Source organism: Lagenorhynchus albirostris, chromosome 21 (genome assembly GCF_949774975.1).
Source record: "Lagenorhynchus albirostris chromosome 21, mLagAlb1.1, whole genome shotgun sequence".
NCBI lineage: Eukaryota > Metazoa > Chordata > Mammalia > Artiodactyla > Delphinidae > Lagenorhynchus > Lagenorhynchus albirostris.
In genome coordinates, this window is record NC_083115.1 from 28,546,168 (window position 1) to 28,568,879 (window position 22,712).

At 42.9% G+C, this 22,712-nt stretch overlaps 2 protein-coding genes across 4 annotated transcripts in view; one reads left to right on the forward strand and one right to left on the reverse strand.

Moving 5' to 3' along the window:
- Positions 1 to 22,712, forward strand: part of MCPH1 (microcephalin 1) — a 226,189-nt gene that overhangs the window by 126,920 nt on the left and 76,557 nt on the right. The window lies entirely within an intron of this gene.
- ANGPT2 (angiopoietin 2) overlaps positions 1 to 22,712 on the reverse strand; it is a 56,298-nt gene that overhangs the window by 27,844 nt on the left and 5,742 nt on the right. The gene's annotated exons all lie outside the window — the stretch shown is intronic.

Sequence of the window (22,712 nt, forward strand, 5' to 3'; positions counted from 1 at the left end):
ACTGAGATCATCACACATTAGACCTGTTAAGTTCTCCTAACGTGTGCATTTTTCACGGTTTCGTCATTTTCTCTATCAGGCAGACTTAATCCTAGTCTAGTCTATTCATTATCTCACGTGACCGTCAGGATTGGTTCTTCTCCCATGGACCGAGGGCATGCCTGCTCATTTTAACACTCGCTTACGTGTAAGAGCGTCAACAAGCTAATTCATTGCCATGGGTATAGGTGCCTATGTCTTTGGCAGTAAAAATATACAGTTAAGTACAAATGCAGGGACTTCCCTGGTGGCGCAGTGGTTAAGAAGCCACCTGCCAATGCAGGGGACACGGGTTCGATCCCTGGTCCGGGAAGATCCCACATGCCGCGGAGCAGCTAAGCCCGTGTGCCACAACTACTGAAGCCCGCACGCCTAGAGCCCGTGCTCCGCAACAAGAGAAGCCACCGCAATGAGAAGCCCGCGCACCACAACGAAGAGTAGCCCCCGCTCGCCGCAACTAGAGAAAGCCCACACGCTGCGATGAAGACCCAATGCAGCCAAAAATAAATTAATTAATTAAAAAAAGAATACAAATGCAGGCCAGCCAGGTGTGTGGGAAGGAACATGTGGGCTTCAGGCTGTGCACACCTGCTCCCCTATTTTCCTTGGACTCTAGGTAAGTTGCTCAACTTTGGGGAGGGCCACAGTGTCCTCGTATATATAATAGGGTTTCGGTTTGGTCAGAGGAGTGTTTTAAGGATGAATTAAGCTCTGCTTTTAGAGGCATTGTGCATGTATAACTCTAGGTACTTAAAATTTCATTTCCTTTCTTTGTTTTTCTTAATGATCCAATCATGGGAGCCACAATTCCAGTCATTGGTCTAAACTCTAAGGTCATGAGGACAGAAACCTTATTTTTATTTTCATTTCTTTTTCATATAGTTATAACTCAAAAAAAATTTTTTATTAAATTGGATAATTGAAAGTTGATCATCAAACTGCTTATTTAAAAACAACATCTGCTTATAGTGCCTTTCTTTACAACTCATCATTCTCTGCAGAGAAACCATTCATAGAGCTAGTCATCAAACCTTATTTCTCCTGAAGTGTTAACCCCTGAGTAATTCTGTGCTTCTGCCTGTAAGAGTGAGAAAATGGAACGGACAGGGTCGAGTTTCCCCCGACAGTCAAGGGCTTCTTTGTTGGTCCAGCTTACACACTGTGTCCGGAGTGGTGGTGCAGGGTCGGGGTTAGTGTGAGAGCTGTAGGGTTACTGTTTCCATGCTGGTTTGCATTGCCTCCATCCCACGCACTACCCATCTCCCTCCGCGCTGCTTATCTTGATGGTTCACAGTCACCCCCTGGTTCTCCCTTGGTTTGAGCAGATCAAATATAGCATGAAACCTGACAATTACTAGAATCCCGATCATTTGTAAAATCTTGTAGTTGAAGCATTTACTTCTCAATATGAGAAGTGGTCAAAATAGAAAAGACCACCGTAGGAAAAAAAATCAGGTACTACTCCTTGGCAGTCCAACAAACATGTATAATATAGACTTCATATAATCTGAAGTGTGATAACCCTTGTTACCCTTTTATTAACTAGCTAGTACTAACTAGCTCAGGCCTTTTGGCGGTTGTGGTCTTTCTTTCTTAATTCATTCTTTCCTTTTGCCTTTCCCCCGCCTTTTAAAAATTGTAACTTTTTACAATTTAAATACATGATATAAAACAGCTCATGGATAGAAGTTTGTAATTTCTCCTTCCCTCCCTCCCTCCCTCCCTGTCTGCTCCCTCTTTCCCTCTCTCTTTCTCTCTCTCACTACCATGGGAATAATGGAATTTTTGAGGTTAAAGTTAAAGCTATGTAAGTCATCCAGAAGAGTTGTCTTAGTTACTCTTAACACCCAGCAAAGATAATATTTAGAAAGACTTATTCTGGGAAGTTTCGAACTATTAAAGATATACTTAAGCTGGGGTTTGGTTTAAGTACATACTCTGAAGTAATAAGTTACCAACTAGTAGTCTTAATCTTCTTGTTGATTTGAGTACTTAAGGGCTAAATAAAAACGGTTCTATCTTGTTTCGCTCTAAATCGCATAACTAGAAGGGGAAAATGAATCCTTCATCATCCTCAACCCCGACTGTAGAACTAATGAGTCAAATGTGGTTACAATCAACAAGACACATGAGAGGATTGTTTATAATTTGACATTTTAAAGTCAAGTTCCAATTTAAAATTAGACTCAAGAACTTTAAGACATAAAAGACCTAATTTTTTAAAATAAAATTTCTTAACTTTATGGCCATATCTTTTTCTAAGCTTGAAAACAATAGAATATAAATGCTTTTTAAGTCACTATTTTTTCAGCTTTTTAGGATGACAAAGTCTGTGTACGAGTTATGTGTGTGTGAAAGTATATGTGTATGGTATGTTGCAGAGAGGAGGTTAATCTTACACTGAAGCAAGTTACAGATCTGTGTATACACATGATGTGTGTATATAGATATTATATATAGTACATACATATATAGTTTCTTTATATAATATATACAACTAAAAAAAGTAAAATCCTATATGATACTGACCCAATTGCTAACTAACTGAAGTCTTTGAGAGAAAAGTAAAACACAAACAGGAATATCAAGTATTAGATACTTTGCGTTGATTCTCAACAAGATCTGTGCTTTCACACAAGGGTAACCCATGTTACCCTTTTATTAACTAGCTACGCAGCGAAATTAAATTAAGGTTTTTGTTGTTGTTGTTGCGGTACGCGGCCCTCTCACCGCAGTGGCCTCTCCCGTTGCGGAGCACAGGCTCCAGACGCGCAGGCTCAGCGGCCATGGCTCACGGGCCCAGCCGCTCCGCGGCATGTGGGATCTTCCCGGACCGGGGCACGAAGCCGCGTCCCCTGCATCGGCAGGCGGACCCTCAACCACTGTGCCACCAGGGAAGCCCTAAATTAAGGTTTTAAGAGAGATGGGTGATATGACAGTTGAGTACTCTAAGAATTAAGAACGTACTTAATCCCAGAAACGGTAGCAGCAGTAACAACCACAGTAACTCTAGTTGATGTTTGTTGGTTGCTTCCATGTCTCAGTTACTGTGTTCATCTCTTTCCATGGACCACAGGTGCCCAGTCTCACATGGGCACTTCTGGGCTGGGGTGCCTGGAGCAGACTGGTAGTTCAACCCAGAGGGCACACCGCACTTCCTGCCTTTTAACAGCCCAAAGTGGTACATCCCAAAATTGATGTGAGCATGCCTTCCAATGTCCAAGCTTCTCAGTGCCTTAAAGAAAAAGATAGACCACCTACCACACAGTTAAGGAATGCGGGGGGGGGGGTCATTTTTACTAATAGAAAAGCCTAGATTTGAAGACTACCAGTGACGATTTTTATCTCCTGGGACATGACAAATGGGTAGTTTTCACCCCAAAGACTAGTAGTAATTTTTAGAGAGAAAGACTCTGAACATTCATTACGTAGTGTGAAAATTTCCCATTTAATGCAGGCTTTCCCTAAATCACGGCATGTGCCTGAGCATAAGACCAAATATAGAAATGAAGCCAGTTTGGCTGATACACACGGATACATGTGCTTTGAAATTCCCCCAACTCTTGAAGTTGACAAATTAGTTCTTTTCTAGTTTGTTGCCTAAAAACGTCTTTCTGTTTAGTATCTCCTGTATTTAATTGTCTGCAACTGAAACCCAGCAATATAGAAATCGGCCCAATGAAAGTTCACTCTAGTATACGGAGGTCTTAGTACAAGAAAGAATACGAAGCAAATGAGGCCTTTCCTCTCGCTGGCAGCGCCCTGCTCCCACTCTCCTCCTGCAAACGTTTCCCGTCCTTGCTGTTTGCGCTTAGCCACTCTTATCAAAACAGTTCCAAGACACTTGAGCCTCCCCAGGGAGGGATATGGTTCTGTCTCGTTTCACATGGGTGGCTTCGCATACTCATATTTTGAAGGAATGTTTGACATTGCCCTCATGTCTGAAGATGATTAGGCAGCGATTCTCATTTGTGGGTCCAAGTGCCTCGGAAAGGTTCCCGTTACAAGTTAGAAAGAATTGTGTGGACGTTCATTTTGTCCTCGTCTTAATTAATGGTCCGAGCACGCTTCCATGTGTGGGTCCTTGAGCTGTTTCTGTTTCCTTCGGGTTCAGATGGATTATCCAAACTTAAATGAAGCTCGTAAGGCTATTGCTATGCTTATAGTTGCATAGATTCTCGCTTGATGTTATTTTTTTATTCGCTAAAAAGAATTACACCCTAAACACCATCTTTTAAAAGTTGGCAACACATTGAAATTCAAGCAGCCAGAAGAAGATATTTTAACACAACATAGACATATATATTTTTTTCAATGTAAGATATGTCCTGAGGTTTTTCATTACTCCCCAAACATTTGGAAAAATAATTTGACAGGAAAAGTAAGTCCATTTACGAAGCAACTGTGGCAGATTGATTACACACTAAAATGTTTCCCTGGCCATCTTCCTTTTCACCAAGATTATCATCATCACTTTTTGTACCAAAAGGAAAGTAATCTCAGAATTGGCTGGGGAAAGGAAAACATAGATAGTATACAAAAATCATCCCTAACTTCAAGATTTTGGTGTTGGTCCCTTACCAACTATATAGATCCTGGTTGAGAACATAGATAGTATACAAAAATCATCCCTAACTTCGAGATTTTGGTGTTGATCCCTTACCAACTATATAGATCCTGGTTGAGAACATAGATAGTATACAAAAATCATCCCTAACTTCGAGATTTTGGTGTTGGTCCCTTACCAGCTATATAGGTCCTGGTTGAGAGATCACTTTTACTTCAACAAAGCTCCGTGTCCTGATGCCTTTTAGTTCATTAGGTTTTGTCCATCTGAATAACCTAATTTCCCTAGGAAGTTAACAAACAACTTGAGGTTTCACTGGAAACATTTTATTCTATAGCATTTCAATTTGGAAACAAGATACTATAACTGTTGTCTCTTCTACTCACACCCCCCCAAAAAAGCTGTTTTTTCCTACCTCACTAATCCCTCTGACTTGATCCCTTCTTCCCACCAAGGTCTGCCCTCCTTTGTCTTCTGGGTTGTGACGCAGCCCCTAACTCTGCCTGCATCCCATCTGAGGGTCAGGGCATCGGTGTAGCTTCATCCCCCTGCAGCTCACACACTGCGCTGCACCTGCTCCTGTGGGGCAAAGCGCAGCACACACCCTGACTGGCCTGTGCCCTGCGATCTCCTTGCCTCACATCCGGTGCTCACCTGCCTCCTGGATGTACCAGACCACGTAGGCTGCTTCACCCCTGCGGCCTCTGTCTGCACCTCCTTTGCCAGGAGGCCTTGCCCTTTCTGCAGTCAGGTGCTACGCCATTGCCCGCTCTCTTCAAAGAGCCCCACGTCCTTGTGTGTTGCGATTTGATATCAAAAACATTTCTTTCTTGTCTCATTGATTTTTTAAACCTCCTAATACTACAGGCTTACGTTCCTCTTTGCTTGGGATACAGCAGTCCTGAAGCCACTCTCCAGCCATCCGCACTGGTAACAACGAGCAAAGCATTTGCTCCGATAATTAGTTTGGAAACGTGAATGCAAGATCGTTAAATCAAGGGATATTCTGTTTGGAAGGCTTATGACCTAATGTTCTTGCTTCCCTGTCATGAGGAAACAAAACATCTTTGGAGGTCTTCAGACAGAAAAGTGGCAAAACTGGGCTTTCTTCTCCCTCCATATAAGGTTTTGTTTTGTTTTGTTTTGTTTACTAATCTGGACATTTGACTGTCCAAGCAGTTGTGTCCTCAGCAGTGTTTAAGGAGAGATGCAGATGTTAAAGGGGGAAAGGCTGGGAGATGTACGTCTCAGGCAAACCTTTGTCATCTCAAACCTTGCAGGGGACTAGGGGCAAATGCATTGCTCCACGTTTTGGAGATGATGCTCAAATACCCCATGAGCTGGGGACTCTTTCCACGTCCTTTTTGTATTGATGCCGTACGTGAGTTCATGTCTCCCAGAAGAGCCCATATCAAACCACTTGCCTTCCATTCTGGCACTTTCTGTCCTCTCCAGGGTCCGGCAGACGGGATATCAAGGGAAGCAAGGCCCTGACAGCACAGGTTTTCTGGGTGGTTAACAAGCACACCTGCTTCTGTCCTCCATAACTACATGGACCCCACCCCACAGAGGATCATTCAAGCACTTCCTATAACTAATTTGTTCTGACCTAGTTTTCACTTTTTTCTATTTATCATTTGTGAACGACATTCTGTTATCTGATCCTGTGTCTAGATAACCCCGTTCCTATTTTCACTAGTACAGAGCGACTAAAAGTGTGCCCTGTGCTGACTGTAAACTTGGAAGACGTTATAAGGCATAGCGCCGTAGTCACTAGTTGCTGCTGCACTGAAGTTCATAGCTTGTCCCCCTGGGACAGATAAAGTTGTAAATAATCTGAGTTCACCAGTATATCTGTGCTCCATCAAGTCATATGTCTTTGCTTTTATTTGTGGGTGTAACTGTATATTCCTTTTCATTATTTAATTGGTTATTTTTTTATCACATACACTATCTCTTTGCCTCTTTGTATGTTGCCCTTACCATCACTCCAAAATCTAAGGAGAAAATGTATTTTTCCCCTCAAAATGTTCCAGTCATTTCCTACTGATAAAAAGGCCACTTTTCATCAGTAGCATCCCTTTTAAATGTATGCAGGCATAATGAGGCTGGTATAGCAACCTAAATTTGTCTGGGCATCTCATATAGGAAGAGGGGTCATGTTTTACACAAGATACAGCCCTTAAGAGGGCTCTTAACGTACATACGTATTTACCCAAGTATCTGCTAGAGCTCTGGTTCACAGCACTTGCAGATACTTGTAAGTCAAGGAGCAAATAAAATGCAGCAGATGCTGTTAGGTCATATATACACTTATATGCAGCAAGGCTGGTTATAGCAATTGACACCTGTAAAATGCCTATCTGTATCTACATCTATATCTTATCCATCTTCCCATGTGTATCTATATGTATATGTTTAATCTCCTTTGATTCTCATGCTGCCTTAGCTTGGGTTTCCCCCAAAGCGGAGCCCGAGACAAAGGCACACATGCAGGAAGTTTACTTAGGAAGTGGTCCCAGGGAGCAGCCTAGGGGGACAAGCGAGGGAAGCTGGGTGGAGGAGGCCGGCACACACGCTGTGGACACCCTTGACCACCGCTGTGGCCTTGGTGAGAAATCCCACAGGACCTTCTGAGGATCTGTAGGAAATGTGTTTCAGAACCTTCCGCCTGGGGCAAGAGAGAGCGCACTCCCATCCCTCGCGGGGCAGGGCGACCCCGGCATCAGCTCCCCAGCTGCGGCGTGCTGTGCCCCAGGGGCCCGCGGGTGCACCGGCGTCCCCATGGCTGGGGGTCAGGCGGGAAGTGGGCGTCCGGGGAACTGAAGCCCACTGGCTGCTCCCTGTGGGACTGGCTGGCAGAGGGGGGCCCAGAGGACTGGCCGTGTCTCCACGTGTTCCCTGGGAGCAGGGGGCGACCCCGGGCCTCATTCACAGAGCAGAAACCCCAGGTCGGAGCACTCACAGCCTCACCCGCGGCCCCGTGGACCTGACTGTGCTGTGATGGGAGGTGAGGCCAAGGTGAGCGGCTCCAGGCCCCAGGTCGTGTGGGATCATTGGGTTAAAGCCCTGGCATGTGCAGTTTGGTAACGTTGCTGAGAGAGTGGCCGTGAAAGCAGCTCTCCTGAAAGTGTCAGTGTTTATAACAGATTGGAGAAAGGGTGGAGCCGGAGACAAAACCGAGGCCACGGTCACCGGTCGCCATATGCAGAAGGTGAAACACGAGCTTAGCAGAGGCCAAAGCAGTTGGGAGAACGTCCCTTCAACCTCCGCAAATGCCCGACGGCGCAGAGGACATTCTGCGGACTGCTTCACTGGTCTGGTGCCTGGGATATTTGTTCTCAGCCTAGGACATGCAAGTGATGCTTCCTACAGAGGTAGAAAGGGAACATACGACTATTCTCTCGTTTATAAAAGGAACTGAATTGTCAGTTATTACAATGGGAGCCGTTGAAATTCAGCTCTGGGAACGAGATTTGATTAATTTAGATTACAGTATACCGAGGATTTCTTTTTTAATGAAACTAAAGTGTTCTTGCCTGTCTGAAATTAAGGTGCACCGAGAAAAAAATAAGGTAAGTAAATTATTTCAGTGTCTTTCTGCGGCAGGCAGAATCTTTTGAAACATTATGTGTATATTCATGAACATACATGTGTCCTCCGTTGTGGAGATAAATGTAGATACAGATATATCCATCCATTGTCACCTGGCTGTGGGGTGACAGACCTTCAGAAGCTGGGTGGGGAGGAAGGCTTTGGAAATCAGTAACATTGCTGAACTTTCTCATTATGTGGATGAGGGTTCTAGGACCTGGATCACAGTGTTAGCTGGTAGCGGAGTGAAAATTAAAACCCTGGTGACCCAATGCCCAGTCCAGGACTCTTACCACCGCACTGGTGTACCTGTGCTTACCTGAAAACTTTGCTACCAAGTGTTAACAATGTTACTTTTTCACTTCTGTGATGAAGTATTCAGATCACAAAGGTTATTTATGCCTGTCCCATTTCTGCTCTTTCTGTATTCTGTGGGTTTGCAAAAATCCTGGGTCGATTTCTAGGGACAAGATAGTGTGATCATCTTTGGAGCAAAAGCAGATTTTTTTCTCTCTCTCTTTTTTTTTTTTTTTTCTCTTTTTAACATGAAATAAAGGTACACTGTCATGATTACTATACTAGATGGCTATGAAAGGGAAGAGACTTAAAGAATTTAAATGATTTTTGTCTTGAAGATACTTTCAAGACAAACTAGTTTTTTATAAGGAAGCCAGGAAGCTTGTGTTGTTTCTTTAAAAGAATGGGGGGAGGCGTTGGGAATGCAGATGGGAATGCTTGAGAAATGTCAGAACTGGGCCTTGCACGCCCTGCTGAGCGCCGCACAGCAGAACAGACTCCAGCCAAGCCCCTCTGCTGCTTTATCTCCTCTGCTAGCAAAAGGTGGAGAGAATTCCAACGGAGAGACCTCGAGGATACTACTGGAGGGTGCCCAAAGTACACTAGATTGATTTGCATGAAAACAGCGATCACGTATTCCATCCCTTGTATATGATGGTGTACTCCTGACCCACCATCAGCGAAAACGTGTTCTTACGGTATTTTCTCGGTACGGCTGGTCGCTCTCTTTTGAACTGTTCATGTTCTCTTGCCCCAAAACCGTTCTATCTACTTTACAGTGGACTTGAATAAATGGATACAACGTGTATGTGTATGCTCTCTCCACTGACTGACGTTTCTAAGAGCCGAGTGTGTGTGACGGTGCCTTGTGTGTGGTGAGGAAATGGAGAGCTTCATTCAGCATCACGCTCTCGTCAGACTTGCTGCAGTAACAGCGCTGGGAAATATTTAGACAAGTGTGTTCATTTTGCTTTTCATGTTCATAAAGCTGTAGCTGCAGCTTTTTAAATTTTATGATTGTATAGCAGCTAAAGTTCATGCTTTTCTGAACCATTAAGGAGGGAGAGTTTACCTCTTCTAATATATTAGATTATCTCTAATTTGACCTCTGGTTCAGTCCTATCAAGGGTTTAAAGCTATAAAAGTTTTCATATTTTTATATTTATTTACATAATTCAGTGGCCTGTGTGCGCACACTTTAAGGAATCGTATTACTTGCCTACGCTTTGCAAAAGCAAAGAAACTTAAAAGTGATCAGTCCTTTTTTTAAACTCACATTAGAAATACAGATTATTTGTTTAATTAGACTGTTTTGCAGATTCCTCTTTAAAGCTGTAATGCATTTTTAAGCATTTTAACACTTATTTTAAACCTGATCAACAGAAAAAAAAATTTTTTTCTAATCAAAAACAATGCAACAAAAGCAGAACAATATTCAATGAGCAAACTAAGCGGCAAATAGAATAGTACAGCTTTTTTTTTTTTTTTACTAATTATAACTCATCTTTATTTCTTGATCTGAAATTTGATGACTGTATCAAGTATATATCACAGTATTTACTGTTCACCGATGAAATATTTTGCTAGTCCAGCTGGGACTGCAGTTCACTTTGGAAGGCCATGGGGAAGCTTTACACATGTCCCCCATCTGGCTGTGGCTCGCAGGCCCTCAGAGCTGCGGACGGCTGAAGTTTGGTCCCACAAGAAGAGAACCTCCACCGGGAGCTGCAAATAGTGATGATGACTTTGGACAAATCAGTGACCTTCTAATTACGTCTTCCAAGACCTCCAGACCCAAAATAAGAGTGTCTTGCTACAAAATGTATGTTGTATCAATCTTCTCTTTACGCAATACCAGTTCTAGGGACGGTGTTGTTTCTGACTCATTTTTAGAGGCAGTTTATTTCAGTCGTTTGTTTCAGCGGCATGTCATTCATGTGTAGGGAAGTCACTTTCTCTCCAGTGGTTAAGTAAGAATAGAGATGCAAAGTTTGGCCATAAAGTGAAGATGTCACTTTAAATGCACATTCTTATATTTCTACATGGTTAGTTACTTATCATCCTAATTTTTGAATAAAATTTCACTCTGAGAAGGAATCCATTTAAATAGACACCCAGGGACTTCCCTGGTGGCTCAGTGGTTAAGAATCCACCTGCCAATGCAGGGGACACGGGTTTGATTCCTGGTCCGGGAAGATCCCACATGCCGCGGAGCAACTACTGAGCCCGTGTGCGCCACAACTACTGAAGCCCGTGCACCTAGAGCCGGTGCTCTGCAACAAGAGAAGCCACCGCAGTGAGAAGCCCGTGCACCACAACGAAGAGTAGCCCGCACTCGCCGCAACTAGAGAAAGCCCATGCGCACAGCAACAAAGACCCAACGCAGCCGAAAATAAATAAGTAAATAAATTTTTAAAATAAATAAAGAGGCACCCATATAGATTTACACCTTGTCATAAAATGAACCTTTCTTACATACTAACTTGCTCAATATGAAACCTGTCGAGCTGCCCAAATCATGAGGATTGGGAATGTTTTGTGGCCAAGCATATGATACCAAATTGAAACTGTTAAATAATATTCCTTTGTGAGCACTTTTCACTGCTTTCTGTCTCACAATAGACTATTATTTTGACTTGTAAATATTGCCCCGTGGGGACTGGTTTGATATGTTGGTGCACTACATCTCAGTTGTTTTAAATAACAGATCAGTGGTACAATTAAACACGTCACGGGCAGCCTGTGGAGCAAAAGGAACCCATGCAAAAGAGCACCTCCTGTATGATCCCGTTTATATCAAGTTCAAGAGCGGACCAAACCTATGGGCGGTGACAGAAGTCAGAATAATGGTTTCTGGCTGGGAGGCGTTTAGGCGTGTGCAAGAGAGATTATTCATGGGGAAGGGGCATGAGGGGACCTTCTGGGTGCGGGAAATGTTTTATATCTAGATCCCAGTGCTAGTTACACAAGTAAATTCATATTTTAAAAGTTCACGAGGCTGTCAACTTAAGGTTAGTACACTGTATACACTTCTTGTGTTTTAGACCTCAATAAAAATATTTTTAAAGGCAAGGGTATTAAAAATGAAATGTTTGATAACTTTTGCCGTGACACTACAACCCTAGTTACTCTGAGTGGTTTTATTTACCTCTGTCTGCATCTTTCCTCTGGTTGTACCTAAGTACTGCCTAAAGACATGAACTTTGAAAAAGTGGTTTTAAAGTGACTGTCTGCAGAGAGTGTAGATTAAACCGTTCCAGCTGCCCAAAGAGGGTTAAAAGTACTCAGTTAGGTAAATTAGTAATTTAACGTTCCGAAGCTCAGTTCTTTCCGGGTCAAGCATAAACGGCATTTGCTCTCGGAAGACCGAGAAAGAATTCATGCAGTTCCCATTAGTCTAAAAATAAATAATAAATAAATAAATGTCTGAGTCATGGGTTGCATTTTGATGGAGTTCAGTGACTTCAAGTATAGGAAGAAAATGATTTATCCTTTGAATAGCTGTGCTACCCATTGGGATGAATACAGAATTGCTCTGAGAAAAGTAAAATAAATGAATTAATCTATTGAACTTCACTGTATTTAGAGTTATTCCAATTCAAGCAGCTCTTGCTTTTCAGCAGCATTATAAAAACTTGAATAAAGTAGCTTTGTGTTGGTTTCAGGTTGGAGAGAAGTGACATGTGTGATTTTTGAAGCTGTAGTAGGGCCATCATTATGCCACAGGTTTTGGGACTCGGACACACCTGGGTGTGAATCCTAGCTCAGCTGCATACTTACTAGCTACCAGGTCAGCTTTTTTAACCTCAGGTTTCTCATTGGTAAAATGAGTATATAAATGCATTCTGTGCTACGTTCGTCTGAAAATCAAATGGGACAAGTGAATCAGGGTTCCCAAGCTGTGTGCCAAGCCTCCCCAGGTCCCTGCAGCAAACTCCTAAGAACACGGGACAGTTCAGATATTCAAGGGAAATCCCACAATATTTAACATCTGTCAGCTACTGGAAGAATTAGTAGCCCAAAGTAGCTCAGTTTCAACACTCTTAGATGGTGCCACTGGGCAAAGCTGGGTTTTTAGTGGTTTGCTGTTGTTAAAAGCAAGAGCGCTGCAAGAGTCAGCATGGAACTTAAAATGGGGGTGGCAGTGTCCGACCCAGTTCCGAAGTTTGAGGAGCTGGGCAGTGCCTAACTGGCAAACAGAGTCCATAAGTATTTGGGGTTACTTGAGTTTTAGAACATCCTGTATGGACCCTTGCGTTTGGTAGGGTGTAAGCCCAATCCAGATACTGCCTCTAATTGCCCTATGATTTGATAATATTTATTGGAAAACCAGTAAATCAAAAAGACTTAGTAAATCATATAAGATCTTGATCAAGACGTGTACTTGAATAGTTTCCCAACCTCAGAAACCATTCAGAAAAACAGCCACGCTTCTCGCAAGCTTGTCGTTTGGCCCGGCGTCTGCTTTCAGGCTAACAACTTCTGTAAGCTCCGTGCACTGGGGGAGAAAGCTTCTTAGAGCACACGGTGCGTGTGTTCTGTGGACGGCCTGGCTGCCTCAGACCGATGTGTTTTGGTGGTGTAGTGCAAGTACCGAATGCATGCCAGTCTCACAGAAGTAACGTGGTCCATTTCTGCATGTAATTTACAGCTTGCACGCTTGCCACCCTCATTCGTTCAAAGCTGAACTCGTTTTATGGCGCACGGAGAAGCCCAGCTTACTTGAACACCAAATGTTCAGTGTGATTCTTCAAACGCTTGTGGTAAAAGTACGAGGGACTTGAGTCATTTTCCCATAATTAGTTTCAGTTCTGTAGGTCTGCCCCGTCTCCCTAACCCTGCTGCCTTGCATGCACGTCCATTCCAATGGAAGCTAGTGGAAAATTCCTATCCCCTTTCACTCCGCTGCCATGAGTTATAAAAAGCATGTCATTCAGGATGGACTTTTTCTTCTGCAATGTTGAATTTTTACTCACAATTTGAAGGGGAAAAAAATAATCATTTTAAGAGAGATTTCTCTATCAGTGAGGGGAGGGGCCACGGCATCACTGCGCCACCGGAGGATGGCTGACTCACTTTGCTTCATCTTTAGGGGGTCGTGTATTTATATCAGCCAGTGCTTTCTGAGGGGTAGTGTGTGAGAGTGCAGCATAGCACCTTGTCTTTTTCAGAGTCCCGTGACACTCGTTCACACGAGTCACTTCAGATCCACGTGTCACTGAGCAATCAGTGGGCACAACAAGCTCACGTGCACGTGCGGCTGGGGAGTGAGGGCTCATACAGGAGATGGGAACGAGGGGCGAGGGCTCACGTAGGAAGTGGGAGTGAGGCGCGAGGGCTCGGAGAGCAGGGAGCGGCGGCAGAAGTTTTCCTGTTGTCAGGGTTCGCTTGTTTGTTTCAATCAAAATATGAGTCATCCTACCCCCATTTTTAACCAGAAATCACTGTGGTCACTGCTGTGATTTGGTCTTGACGCCTACAGGCCGGTTTAATTTGATCAGCGGTAGTGAATTCTTGAAAGCTTCCCTCAGTCGTGGAAATCTGGTTTCAAGTTAACGTGGTCCACACGCCAGCTTAAACTTTGTGGCTTAGCGTCTTTGCTGAGTCCCCTCGGTGGAAGGACCTACACTGGAGTTCTGGCAGCTGTTTGGGACTCAGATCATGAGTGGTTGGCTCCACTGGAATCTTGGCCTCTCCTGGAGTGACTCTAGGAGCATTTTGGCTTAAGGAGGCCAAAGATAGAACTTAAGAGAAGGTTTTTTCCCGAAACGCCGATCCTGCATCCCAGCACGTTCAGGTGGTATGTGTAGACCTCTTTTAATTGTTCCTGAACCCCTAAACCATTGGTCTCCAGGAATGTGATTGGCTTTGGGGGGAAAAGTCCATGCTAGCCTTGGAAATCTCCTGAAAATGACAGTGGGAAACTCAGAACTGGGGTATGAACCCTCATCTTAATCCTTCTCCCTGGGGGCCACTAGCTCAACTCCGGCCGAACTCAGGGAAGCATCTCTTGGTTCTTCATGGCCCCGTTGCTGTGGTCTTTGTGGTCCCCATAACTGCTCAGGAAGCAAGATCAGGCCGCCCACGTGGAGAGAGGAGCTGACATGCCCCATGATGCAGAAAGTACACCTAATGGGTTTTCATAGCAATGACCGTAAGTCATATGTGTTAAAGTGTAATACCATTTAGAAAGATTTGAGAAAGGAAAATTCCTGGTGCTCCCAAAGCAAGCGCCAATCTGGAAAATGCTTTTGTTTCGCACCGTCTCTCTCTGATGCTGGAAAAGAAGGTGTTGTCAAGGGAGAGGCGAAAGTAAGGCCAGAGGGAATGGCAGGTTGTACTGGTGGGGCCTGTATTTTATGTCCAGGCTTTCTTCTCCATTGAATGTTTATACGGCTCCTTCTTTCCTCAGGTGTCTGCTGTACTATTTAATTATCTCTTTGTTAGCCTCCCATTGTAACCTTGACGGAATTATGTTTGAGCAGTACTTAAAATACTCCTCAGAAGTCCTTTCTGAGCACCTCAGGAATAAACACCAAGACCACTCTGCAACGTATGGAATATTTTCTGAAGAGCAGGTTTCATTAGAAGGTAGATTAGTCTTGGAAATCGTTCAAGGAAGCTTTAAGTCAATCCAACTGTACGGGTTCCAAAGATACAAGAAAGACAATACACAATACTTGGGTTTGTCCAGTTGAGAAGTGTCAGCTTCCCTAAAAGGACAGAAGTATCCATCTACAGTAGTACGGTGGGCACGTAAGTTGTGTCACGCTCCTACAACGAAACACTACACAGTAGTGGAAAAGGGCACATTTTAATACACACAACAACATGGATGAATCACAGAAATAATAATTTTTAAGAAAGACTCAAAGAGAATGCATGCTGTATTCCAATTACGTGAAGTACAAAACAGCAAAATTAACCTGTAGTGGCAGAGGGCAGAATAGAGGCCAGCCTTGAGAGGAGGGGCTATAGGGTGGGAGGGGCAGGAGGGAGCCACCTGGTGGCCGTTACACAGGTGTGTACCTCTATCATCAAGGTACACGCTTCGGATTTGTTAATTTTATTCTAAGTTATACCTCAAAAAAGAAGAAAGTGCTGGATTCCATGAAACAGAGCCAGCTCAGAGTCTGAGGCATGTCTAAGCCAGCGTCTGAGTAAATGAAAAGCAAGGGCTGACCTGGTCCAGTCGAGTGTTTGGGGGAGCAGAGGTGTATGTGTGAATGGACTGAGTTCCTGCTCTTCCAAGCTTCTTATTTTGCCCGTCCCTTACTCCGACAGGGCTGTCCTGGGAAGAGTTACATTTCAGTTTCTCATTCACTTGCTTATTCATGAATCCCGCCCTGTATCTGAAAACGGAGCCACGTGTGCGCCGCTGTCTGCACACTCAGCAGCCGCCATCTTGCTGTGTCCCGAGATGCAACAGGACGGCAGCTGCCAGTTGTGCAGCGTCGCCCTCCTATGGAGGCTCGAATCCTCCGGGTGTGACTGTTCTGCGTATCAGCCTCGGTTCCAGTCCTGAGAGTGAGAAAGCAGAGCTGGAAGGAGGTGGAACAGTGCTCGGAAACTGGACGGACGTGGGTTTAAATCCCTGCTCTGCAACCTCACATCTCTGGAAGCCAGCAAGTCACTCAACATCTCAACACTTTTCAGCCTTCCCCGGGGTCAGTGAAAACAATAACATCAACCCAAGTTGGTCTTCTCACAATTTCCAGTATTTGTTCTTCCTCCTGGCGGTGGACACACTCAGGGTGTGACCGTTGTGTATAGTATCAGAATGGCAGGTGTTAGGGGGCCACCGTGAAGTGCTCCATGCAAAAAGATGTGTTATTATAAGAAGCTCGGAAATAAATTATCCTAGTATTGCTGACTTTCTGCCATCTGATACCACTCTGAGCTTGAGTTTCTTCAAAAAAGGAACAGGGTATCTACCTTCAGTAGACTGTCGCGAGATTAAACGAGCTGATGTCACCAGATCATGTGCACCTGGTTAATACCAGCTGCTATCCTGACAACCGGCGGCATCCTGCCTCTGTCACTTTACAGTAACAACTACACCACAACAAAGGGGAGAAAGAGGCTTTCCCTGTTTTGAACTCTCTTGACTGCTGTCATATGAACAGTATCCTTTTTGCAAGAAGTCTATAGACTTTTTAAAGAAACCAGCAAAGTACGCTGGTGTCAAAGTAGAGTCGAAAGCCCCCCCTTGTCTGGGAAGAGGTGAGGGAGTGGTGCTGGGTTATCTCCACAGCTGCTGTGGTTGACCTGTGTTCCCGGTTTAGGATTTTGAATCACTTAAAATTGAAATGGATAGAGAAAGGGTCCCAAATAAGTAGAGAGAGTTGTTTATTCACCAGATATTTTTATCCTTTTTTTCCCCTCATCCAGAGACCATTTATTTTAATGGTAGTGGTATTTCAGGTGAAGAAGGGAAAGGAAAAGTAGCATACTATCAGACTACAACTGTAAAACCTAAATGGCATAGGGCAGGCTAATCACGTAGCAATAAATAAATGATACATATTAAACACCGTCCAATTGGAGGGAAAGCACATATAGATTTATTGTGCTTGTCATAACCGAGAAGGGAACCGTATTTGAAAATATGGACAATTAATTACACATCCCAAAATGAACAATTGTTTTTGAGGGGGTGGTGTTCTGATTAATGTTGATCCTTTAATTTGTAATATAATTATCCCAACCATCACTGCTTTTAAGAGCATTTCACTGTTGAAGTTAAGTTAAAACCAGTTCGGGTCAGGAATTCCTGTTACTAATACTTTCTTGAATTAAGACTGAATAAGTTTATTTTATTTTACTTTTTTAGGAAATTTAAGAACCTATTCCTTAGTAGCTAAAAATAATAAGGAATTTCATACACAAAAACCAAATGTTCAACATAGATAATTGGCTTGTGGTCGGAATCTGATTATTTTATGTTACTCAGCAAAATGTCTTCTCTCCAGCAGCATTTTTGTACAAGTATTTCCCATTACGAAGACCATTTTGCTTAGAGAAATTTGAAGCTACATCTGTATGTAATCATTTTTCAAGATTCCAAAGACTAGATAGTAGTTAATAAAACTCAAAAGAATTCTTGAATTATCTTCAGACTAATGTTTATAATTATCCAGCAAATAAACAAGAGTTGATAATATCTTGTTGATTCTACAGATCTAATGGCAGAGAAAATGCTTGCAGGAGGCCAGAGGAACCGTTACCTCTTGGAATTTTGAATCTTTTCTACCAAGATGTGCAGGTTGACTAGTTAACCCCAGACCACCCACTGTTTAATATTCATATAGTTCCTGCCATTGTCTTCTATAAAAACAGAACGTACGGAAGAGTAACGTTGCTCGTAGCTTACTGAAAGCTGAAGTGATAATAATAAGTTTAACCGTAAAGTCTGAGTGTTTTAATGGGCTCATGGCATTACCTGCAAGCACAAGGGGGCACAAGTAGGGTGGTTTAGGAGAAGATGCCACGTACGATTTTGGAGCTGAGTGTTTCTACAGAGAGGTACTCAGTCACCTGTTATAATCAGGACCTTTTACAAGCACACTTAGCAGCTGTCCTTTTCCATGTTGAAAGGAAGTTCATTGTCTTACAGAGTGAAGATGTGCCTTGAGGTATACAGTCAGATCATTTAACCTGATAAGACTGAGTGGAGTTACAATCTTTCTTGTGAGATAATAGTACAGAATTTGATAAGTATGTTTCTGGTATCATTATTAAAATTAATTACAATGACAGTCCCTGAGTACTGTGACATCTTACAGTTTCCAGCACACTTGTGCATTCATCATCCTATTTGAAACACGTAATAATCCCCTGAGGTCCCTGCTGTGGGTAGGAAAACCTTACGTTTCTGAAGGTACACTGTGAGGGTTTTAGCTGGTTAATGACTTAGTTGAATAATCAAGGTAAGGGGTCACTAAACAAATGTACAGTTAATCATGCTTAAAAAAAAAAAAAGTCATTTACTAAGTGAAAGAAGGCAATTTGAAAAGGCTACATACTGTGTGGTTGCAACGATACCACATTCCGGAAGAGACAAAACTATGGAGACAGTAAAAAGATTCGTGGTTGTCAGTGGTTGGAGGAGGTGGGGGTGAAGAGGCAGAGCACAGAGGATTTTTAGGGCAGTGAGACTACTCTGCATGGTTCTGTAATAGTGGATACAATGTCCTTATACATTTGTCCAGACCCATCGAATGTACACCACCAAGCGTGAACCCTAATTATCAGCTGTGGACCCTGGGTGATGGTGTGTTCGTCGATTATAACAAATGTACCATCTGGTGGGGTCACTGGTAACGGGGAGGCTGTATATGTGGGGGGCAGTAGGGAGCATGTAGGAGATCTCTGTACCTTCCCCTCACTTTGGCTGTGAACCTAAAACTGCTCTACACAATTCAGTCTTTTTTATAAAACTATCATTTGCTACATATAAGGAGGAACAAATGAAATGAAAAGCTTGCATTCCGTAGCTTCAGACTGCACCAGTTAACCTAGCCAGCTCTCCCTGGCTATATAGTTGTTTCATGGAGACGCAGAGACGCAGGAAAATAACAAGCCCGCCCAAAGGCACGCTTGTTAACAGTGATGGCATGGACTTCACGCGTAAACACGGTTTCTTTTAGATTTAGATTTCTTGGAATCTGACCAAGTGTGTCCAGGAGATCTCTTCTTTTGGTATAGAACCCCTTTATTCCAAGCTCAGGAGAGCAGGAACACATCATTCCCTTTGCTCTAGTTTGGCTCAATTCCTGGGGCTGCCTTGGGCCAGAAATGAAACCCCTGGAATGGTCTCAGTTTTTTTCACCTCTATCCTTTTCCTTCAGGGTGGTGGTCTTGAGGGCCCCAGAGGCTCCTCAGACAGAGGGAAGGGGGCAGCTCCTGGTGTAGGAAGACTGTCAGACTAACTGTCCTTATCAAGTCCCACACGACTCAGCAGGTTATATACCAAAGAGCGTGGCCTGCTTCCTGAGGGTCCATGACATCAGACAACTTTGCTATTGAACCCAACCACCAAGGTGTGCTTCTGGCGGCCAGAGTGGAAGTCTCCCGTGTGAAGCATGCTCAGACCGTTCCTAAATGTTAATTAGCGACATACAGAGGCTGACCCACAATTCGGTTTAACCTTCATCCCCGCAATTTGCTGGAGCTGTCACGATGAAGGTGCTAATACGTATGTCCTGAGTACTTATCTTAAGATGGGGAGATGTCGGTGGCAGGTTTTGTCAGCAGGCTAATCAGTAGATTAAGTCACCCCGGTGGAATAGTCCCTCTCACATCAAGAAGACTTAATATATGAGAAAGTGTTAATATGGTCTAGATAGAATGTAACAAAACCGAGAAATGGAGAGGTTGAGCGCTTGCTTCCTTTCAAGGCTTCATTAATATTCTCTACCTGAAAGTCCCACAACTATTGTGAATATTCGGCACACACAAGCCGTGGGAAACTCTAGGAAACTGTGTCAACACAATAAAAGAGTGTATTTCCCAAGACCTCTGTATCTGAATCTCTCTTCCCTTAAAAATCACTATTGTCCATGAAAAAATATAAAGTCACATATTTTTTAAACGACAGGTTATACTCTTAATGTATACACTTAGTCTGCTTGGTTGCTGGTTTTTTAAGTATTAAACATTGGAAGTGAATACTTGGTAGTGTTAAGTTGTCAGGTTGATAGAAAGATTCTGAAAGTAATTCTCAGCCGGGTAAAAGGGTGCTGAAAGGAAGGAATGAGGCTGATTTTGGAGGAAAGTAATTACCGGCCAGGCACCCCACCCCCACCCCCAGGCAGGTCCTTCAGAGGTTTTCATTAGGTTCTAGTTGAATTGCCAGGATAATGGTTTTAGCCGGTTGAAAGGGTGATGATGGTAAAAGGATCAGGCCCACTTCTCAGAGATTTCTAGTGCATTTAACATCTTTTGTCAGCGGTGCATGCCAAGATTAGGATAAGAAAGAAAGGTGATTTCATGGGCAAAATATCTAATTAAAATATTAATTTAAAGACAGACAGCTAGCACACCTGACTTTCAGTTCAGGTGGCTGAGGAGAGCTCATCCCTTTATTTTCAAACCGTATATAAAACAGTCATTTTAATCCTGATAAATGTTGAAAGTTTTATTCTGAAACAGTACCATGATTTTTTTTTTTTACTGTAATCAAAAGCTTACATCAGATTGTTGAGCTTGACATTACTTTCTCATTTTAAACATTAACAGCATGACGTCAAGGTATTTTTGTTTATATCTATTTGTAGAATGCTAAATGAGAGATACACCCTAGTTGTTTTTTAAAATCAAATAGAGGGTAGGGCAGGTCACACGTTACTTTCCTGGGACTGAATTTTATTTGCCTAGACTTTCAGGTGGTACTGGGAAATTCAGGCTGTCACCCTCAGTCAACTTCCAGAGAAGGGTTGTTACTGTATGTATGGTTTGTAGGAATTTGTATACTTTCTCTTGGTTATGATATAGTTTGCTTTTACTGTTCTGAACTACAGAGTGGAATTTCATGTGATTACTTTACACACAGCATATTCCCGATTGCTTTTTTTTTTTTCTTTGCAGCTTTGGCACCAACCCCACATAGCAAGGATTGCGAATGTTACCTGATGACCGGGTTGTCCGCAACCTGGTTGTGCCCCAGAACACCTGTGCTTGTCCTAAGACAGGACTCACAGGTGGTGGCAGTTGCCTCTGTTACTGACCTGGGATGTCAACCAAGTTACTTAACCTCTCAGACCCTCTTCTTTTTTTATTGTTAATAAAATAGATAAAAGTTATCAGATAGGTATAGGTGTATATAATGTTATAGTATATCCAGCATGTTTTTAAAATAGTCCTCCCGGTATAGGCGTATTTATGTACTGAGTAGTAAGGTGCTTACTTCAGAATGCTAGAATTACACATAATATTCTTAATGGGTGTTCTGTAGATGTGTTACTTCCTGCAATATCCACCCATTACTGATGACTTTGGTGATCAGGAAAAATGACCATTCTCACGTAGTTTCAATTGATTGTCCTTTTGTAAAAGCGGTTTCAGCGGAGTGACCACACTGTCTGGCACGGCTCCCCTCTCCCCTCACCCTCCAACACTCGCATCTCCTGCACCCGCTCGTCTGTCTCGTTTCACCCGATGTTCTGTGGGGCGCTTATCACCTTCTGACCCACGTGTTCCAACAGGATGTGGTGGTGTAATGCCGTGTATCCCCACCAGGGCGGACCCTAGTCTTTGTCTTCGCCCCAAGCACCTAGAGCACTGCCTGGGCACACATGGGCCTTCAGTAAATATTTGTTGAACAAATAAATGAACTTCAGTGACGCCTGCCCTGAACTGGAAACACCCCAAAAGGAGTGGGAGGGGTAGAGCAGTGTTCACTCATTTATGTTAATGAGCTAAGAAATAACGTGATATTCACATTCACTCACACTTCTCCCAGTGATTTTCTGCGGTCTTTCCAGCCCCATGGAAAAGTCTGCTCTTTGTCAGAGGAGGGATGTGCGTGCTTTTCCGTGTTTGTTTTTCCTCTCTGGGACCCATGCAAGACTCCTACACTGCAGAGCACACTGATATTCCCTGACCCATGTTCATGAATGATTTTAAAATAGGTGGGATTATATCCACCATGTCTGTGTTCTAGAGGTGTTTCTGGGACTAAATGAGGTAACGTATGGAAAGTGCTTTAAAATTATTCAGTGCCACTTGATTGCCATCCCCCATTTACTACTATTGCTTTAGTGATAAAAGTGTCACTGGAAAGTTGAGTGGCTCTCTTTTTATCAGAAAAGTTCTAGAAAAATTTAGAAGAAAAATATTCCTTCAAGTCAAAGAAGGATGTAGTGAAAAGAGAAAAAAAAAAAATATATATATATATACACAAACACACACACACACACACATACACAGTGGACCCTTGAACAACATGAGTTTGAACTGCACGGGTCCTCTCATACTCAGATTTTTTTCAATAAATACATACTACAGTGCTACACAATCCACAGTATTTAGTATATATGTGACATATATGTATATGACTCATGAATTATATTTTATAGGTATAGATGTGTATAATGTTATATAATATATATTTTGTATACATTTATAATAAGTATGTATACATATATAATTATTATAAGCATATATGTGTATAGTTACTATAACAGAGAGAATAGTTTGATGAGTTGTCATTATC